Source organism: Grus americana, chromosome 5, assembly GCF_028858705.1.
Source record: "Grus americana isolate bGruAme1 chromosome 5, bGruAme1.mat, whole genome shotgun sequence".
In the NCBI taxonomy this organism is placed as follows: domain Eukaryota; kingdom Metazoa; phylum Chordata; class Aves; order Gruiformes; family Gruidae; genus Grus; species Grus americana.
This window is the reverse complement of record NC_072856.1, coordinates 59,497,833-59,503,832: the sequence shown is the minus strand read 5'-3', so window position 1 is coordinate 59,503,832 and position 6,000 is coordinate 59,497,833.

Here is a 6,000-nt window from a genome sequence, read left to right as displayed (position 1 = left end):
GCTCGTGCAACCTGGGGAGCAGATAGCACCTGCTCAGTGCCTCTACCCACTGCTAAAATCTGGCTTTTACAGAGGGAGCGTGATGAAAGGTTGATACATAGCTTCACAGCGTGCAGCTTTATATAGGCTTGTGGAGATAACTGAAGCTTTCTTTTGTAGAGGCTGTGATATTTCTAAGGCTGTGATTGCAGCCTGTCACTTAGCTGAAGTGATGACTCCAGTTGGGTTAAGCTAATTAAATTTTGGTGAGGGAAAGGCTGAGTGAACATCTCAGATGAGATTTTTTTTTTTTAATACAGCTTTTTATGTGATTCAAATTTAACTGGGTGGGGGAGAGGAGATTGCATGTAAGAGTTTTGTTCTGTGCTGGGTGATGTTTCTGTATTTGAGTTAATCAGCACGGGGATTTTTCTGTACAAGGCTTGTGAGAGCAGGAAAGGGAAAATGGTGCAAGAGACAACTGGTTCTGTATTTTCTTTAGATCCCCCTTGCTGTGCTTCGTGTCACTGTTCACAGACACTTGGTAAATAGCTGGTGCTGCATCTTGTAATCAGAGAGTGTTCATTTAGTGGTGCCTCTCCCCAACACAGCATTGTTACTGTGCTCACAGCAATTATCTAATGGAAGGAGGTGCCTGAAAACTTGTCTATTTTTTCTAGCTATATCAGCTGGACTAATAAAAACATTTCTCTCCCTAAGCATCTTGTTTATCCTATATCCATAGCCCATCAAAGCTGCTATATCTCTTTGTCTAGTTTTAGCCCCTGGGTCCCTGCAGTCTGAGGTGGTACCTGTAGCTGGCTAAAAAATTATGGTCAAAGCAGCAAGCTAGTCTTTAATGCTTGCATCCAACTAGAAAATATTTCTTTTTAATTGGTTTTCTTTCCCACCCACCACCTTTGCAGTATTCCCTCCTGTTGCTGCCACGAGGAATAACACGACTGTGCTTTTGTTTCAGCTTGTACAAAGCAATTGAAAATGTCGCAGAGAATGAATGTGTCACGGCAAAGGCTGGACATGGCAACCTACCCCAGCTGAGACTCGCTAAAAACCTGTGATGGAGAGAGAAACTAAACCTCCCACCCCCTTGCCTTAAAAGCTTCGATTTGGTTCTCAGCATTACTCACTGCCGTGCCCTGGGTGCTCAGATGCTGCGGCCGTACGAAGGTCATACGGAGCGGCTGCTCGCTTGTGCCTCAGGCACCTGAAGCTGTGCTGGGCGATAGCAAGCTGCTGCGGGTCAGGGCTGCCTCGGCCCTAAACCGAGGGGAGGAGAGGGAGGTCATCAGTCGCCACTGTGCTTCGTACAGGGGAACTGCTATGAGCCTTGCTGGTGGAGCCACCTGCGTCACGTAGCTTTTGGGATGGAGGCGGGAGCTGGTATGGGCGGCAGAGCCCTCTGGATGGGTGAGTTCATGCTCTGCATCACACCCAGCGGTGATGGCGTCGCTCCTCACCGAGTCTGGAGTGGTGCATGGGCTCCTCTGGAGCTGAAATCGTACTGGCGATGGGTGGGTGCAGGCTGGGGGGGGGAGGAGAGGGGCTGGGAAGCCCTTCGGGGCGTGCAGGCACGTGGTGCATCTCTGGGCTTTCTCATGAAGTTTCAGCTGAACTTTTCTCGCTTACAGATTTGGGAGCTGCCGTCCTGCTGCCAGGGAGAGCAGCAGCTCTGCCGGCTGTAACACAGGCCTCACGTTGTCCCCTTTTGCTGCCAGCACACGCCATGCTCCCACAGGCCACCATGTTGTCCCTCGGCTGCCGGCTCACCACTCAAAACACACTGTTTTTATAACATTTTCAAGGGGAATTTCTTTCTATTCTTCATTGCCGTTGTCTTCTGAACATTCCTGCTCTCCTCTGGGGAGCAGCTGCCGAGCTGTGGCCTGTGTGCGATGCCCATGCAGGGCAATGCCTGCACCGGCACAGTCAGTCAGCCCAGTCCCCTTCCCTCTCGGCATGCATGGCACAGGCAGCACGTTGCCTGCTGGGACCCCAGGGTCCTTATTCAAGAAATCAAGCTGCTTGGGAAACCATTTACTTCTCACATTACACTTACTGGCAGTAGACTGCCCATAAATGCTCCTTATTCCATTTTCATCCTATCTACTGGAAATTATTCATGGTCTTTCACCCGCTTGTGGACTAAGCCACATGGAGGATGGTGGTAAGCTCAGCATTACGCCATCTACCCTGGGCACGCTGCCATGCTGTGGGAAGCTCTGGGCCTGAGTGAAGTGGTCAAGCTGCCTACACGTTCCCTTGTGCCCCCAGCCAAGCCAGGGGACAGAGTGGCTGCTTCACGAGGAGATCTGGGTGCTTCAGGGAGGCTCCTGCTTCCTGAGACGAGATGGCTAACCTGGGTGACTCCTCTCTCACAAAGCCAAAGCATGGAGCAAGGTGGTTTTATCTGCATGCCTGGTGAGAGCCCTGCCCGGGGTGCAGGAGGCTGCTGCTCGAGTTCTGTCCTCTGCCGGGGATCCTCGCTCAGCTCAGCTCGGCTTGGCTCAGCTCAGCCCCAACCACAGCCAAGGCCAGGGCAATGCTTTCCTCCGGCTTTCCCGTTTGCCCAGAGTAATTAATCCATCACTAGGCCAAGAAGAAAAAGGAAGGTGCTATTGCCTAATGTCTCCGGCATCCATCTGGGAGGGAGGAGGTTTAGGCTCCAGCCTGTCCTCAGATGGAGCGTTACCATATTTTTACGCAACGTGGAATAGCTTGAGCAGCAGACTTTGAGTGATTTTATTTTTTTTGCTCCGCCCACCCACCCACACACAAAAAATGTGGTAGCATGGTGGGCAGGGCACTCTTCTGGGAATGGAGATGGCATCGCAGCCTTTTCATCTCCTGTTTACTTTTCTTTTTCCCCTGGGGAAGCAGCAGGCCAGCAGGCTCCTTTCACTGCTCCATGTTCCTCTGGCTAGTCTGCCTTCCTGTCCCTCCTAAAAAATTGCAGTTATAAAGCTGGAAATAGCCCGTGTGACCATTTGCTCCAGCCCTCCACCAGTAGGACAGGCACTTCTCCACCATCCTAGGGCTTCATGGGTTTTATTTGTCCCCAGTGAAGGGGCACCCAAACCCAGGGCTGGAGGAGGACACCCCATAGCCTAAGATGTTGAGATAAGAGGCTAATCAGAACCAGGGCTTTTGCATCGCTTGACACTCTTCCCCCGTTTTTAACGTGTTAGGATTTATTTTCTCACACAGAAATTATGCAAGCTCCTGGCCAGCCCCATTTTGAGACACAGCCCGCTTGCCCTTGGCTCCCGGCCCCACAGCACCTCTGCCTCACCGTCTGCAAGCCGCTGGCCACCGCACAGAAAACCCAACGGCAAGGGCTGCCCTTGGGCTGCAGAGGTGTTCGTATGTGAAGATCCTGGGTTTCCCCTGCCTTTTGAAAGACCATCTTTTCTTTCCTCCAAATGCTGCATAGAGCCCGGCTGAGTGTGCCAGGTGTGAAGCCATATCTACTACACCCACAGTGTGGGGCTAGTAATTAAATTGGCAGCATGGGCTCAGACTGGGATTGACAATTAACGGGGAAAATCTGCATTACCAGACAGGGTAAAAATAAACAGAGACACATCCAAACCTACCAAAGATTTTTGTTTTCCTCCTCCAGCCAGTGAGTAAGACTATGAGAAACCATATACATATATATATATGTGTGTGTTTGTGTATGTATATGTACATATATGTGTATATTTTTATATATATGTGTGTATATGAATATAAGCTTTCAAAGGGCAAAATGTCTCATGCTGAACACCTGGAAAAATGGATAGAAAGGGTAACACTTAAAAAAGTGTGAACACTGAGGTTTTTAATGAATGTCAAAAGCTTCAGCTAAAAATACAGAATGGGCAACCCTGAGCTTTCTGTGATGCAATTTCAAAATAAAACCAGAATTGAAGATTAATTTGGCTGATACATGTGCCAGCCCCAGATCTTTGTAAAGACCTTGGCTTCTCACTGTATTTAGGTGGGTGTGAGGTTTGGCCAACGGCTGCAGTCCAGTTGCTCTTTCCACATCCATTATTGATGATCAGAGAGTAAAACTGAGAATAACCTGTGCTGAGGAGACCTTGGAAGTGTCAGCTTATATTTTTGCAATGACTTATTGCGATGGTGTTTGTTGGTATTACTCGAGCACAGCAAAGCTTTCCTGGGTTACTCGGGAATGTGCAAGAGTGGAAAATAAGTGAATTAACTCAACTGAAGCCCCATGTTCTTTAGCCTGGTCCAGCAGAGTGGTTAGCACATACACCGAGGACGGTTTTGTTGGGGTGTAAACAGCGGCTGTTTGCAGTTCAAATGCTGCTGCATGCCCAAAGCGCAGCGAAACCAGAGGGAAGACTGATGGCAGGTTCAGCGCTAGCGCCAGCCCTGCCCGTGGGAGCTGATGGAGTTTGTGCACCAGCTTCTGCACAGAGAGGATTTCTCCTGTTTCACTGGCCCGGGACAAAGCTGGAGGTGACCGCAGCAGCGAGAGGCAAATGAGATGGTTGTAGGGCACTGGGTGGTGAGGTCATCTCGGGCAGGGAAGCTGGTGTTTCAGTCAGCATGGGCCAGGCTGCGTCCTTGCAGTCTGCCTGCAAAAACTGGCCGGTCTCCCTCCACAGCTGTGGTGAAATCCCCTGAATCATCGCTAATCACTGCTTGGGCTGATGACATTCCCGGGCTGCTGGGCAGAGTGCGCCTGTGATTACTGGGAGGCCGGCAGAGCCTTCCTGTGCTGGCAATGCCGATCCAGAGGGCCGTGCTGGGAGCGAGCGACTGAAGACATCGAGGTGGGCATGAGAGGAGAGGTCTCCAGTGGGAATGGACACCAGGAGGGCCATGGGACCATGCTGCTCCACGAGTGGGCTGTCTTCAGCAAAGGGCATTGGAATACCATCATGTCAGATCGCTGCTGTAACAGCCTCCGAGTTGGGACTTGTCTGGGGAGAGACGGCTCCAGAGATACTCGTAGGAACGTGCCTGAGAGGATTGCGATGGACGGGAGCACTCATGGCCCCAGAGCGTCAGCTCCTCACCACAGGAGAGTGATGGCTGGCTTTTTTTTTAATAAGCCATTTTTTTTTTAGGGCAAAATGTCGTTGAGCATCTTGAGGATGCTCTTTCCCCCAGAGCTGGAATAAGTGCCTTCCTTCCTTCCCTCTGCTTTTGGGACACCCCCCCCTGCACGGGCCAAGGGGACATGCTGCTGCCAGCACCACTTCCTCTCCTCCATCTGGTGCACGGCACGGGGAGCTCTCTGGTGCCACGGAGGGGTGCCTGGTGGGGCCCCAGCAGTGCCCCAAACCTTCCATCTACCTAGAGGGTGGAAAGGGCCACAAGGAATCAACAGCTCAGTGACTTCCCACTGCTGAAAGCCTTGGGAGAGGCTTGAGGATTTCTTACAGCTGTCAGGGAGGCCGGAGGAAAGCAGAGGTGGGAATGCAAGGCCAGGCACACATGGACATGTGTGTAACTGCCACAGTGCACCCAGCCACCCCCGGTGCTCAGCCTCAGTGCCCCCCGGGTGCTCTAGGCACCTCCCCTTTCTGACTGTAGTTCTCCAGAGACTGATCCCTGCACTGTCTCTGACAGCAACCCAGAAGGTCCATCCTTCTCCTCCAGAGAACTCTTGTGAAGCCCCATCCCAGCAGCATGAGGTAAGTGCTGGGGAAGGCTGCACCTCCCCACCGCAGTGATGTCCCAAAGGGCTGTATCCTGGCCAGCATCCCTGGCCACCAGTGACCTTACAGACCGTTTCTCACTGCAAGGCACCTCCTGATTGCCTTAACATGGAAGAGAGTCAGGCTGAGAGGCAGCAGGGGTTGCACCAGGCAGCTCTCTGCAAGGCTGTGTGAGAAGCACACTAATGCAGCAGCTGCTGTGTATCACACCTTACATCTGAGCATCACTCATCCTTGTGCAATAGCTGAACTGCCCGCCAGTTATCTCACCAAAGCGCTCTCTTTGACTCACTCCTTCTGTGGGGTGCAACAAAGTGGGGCA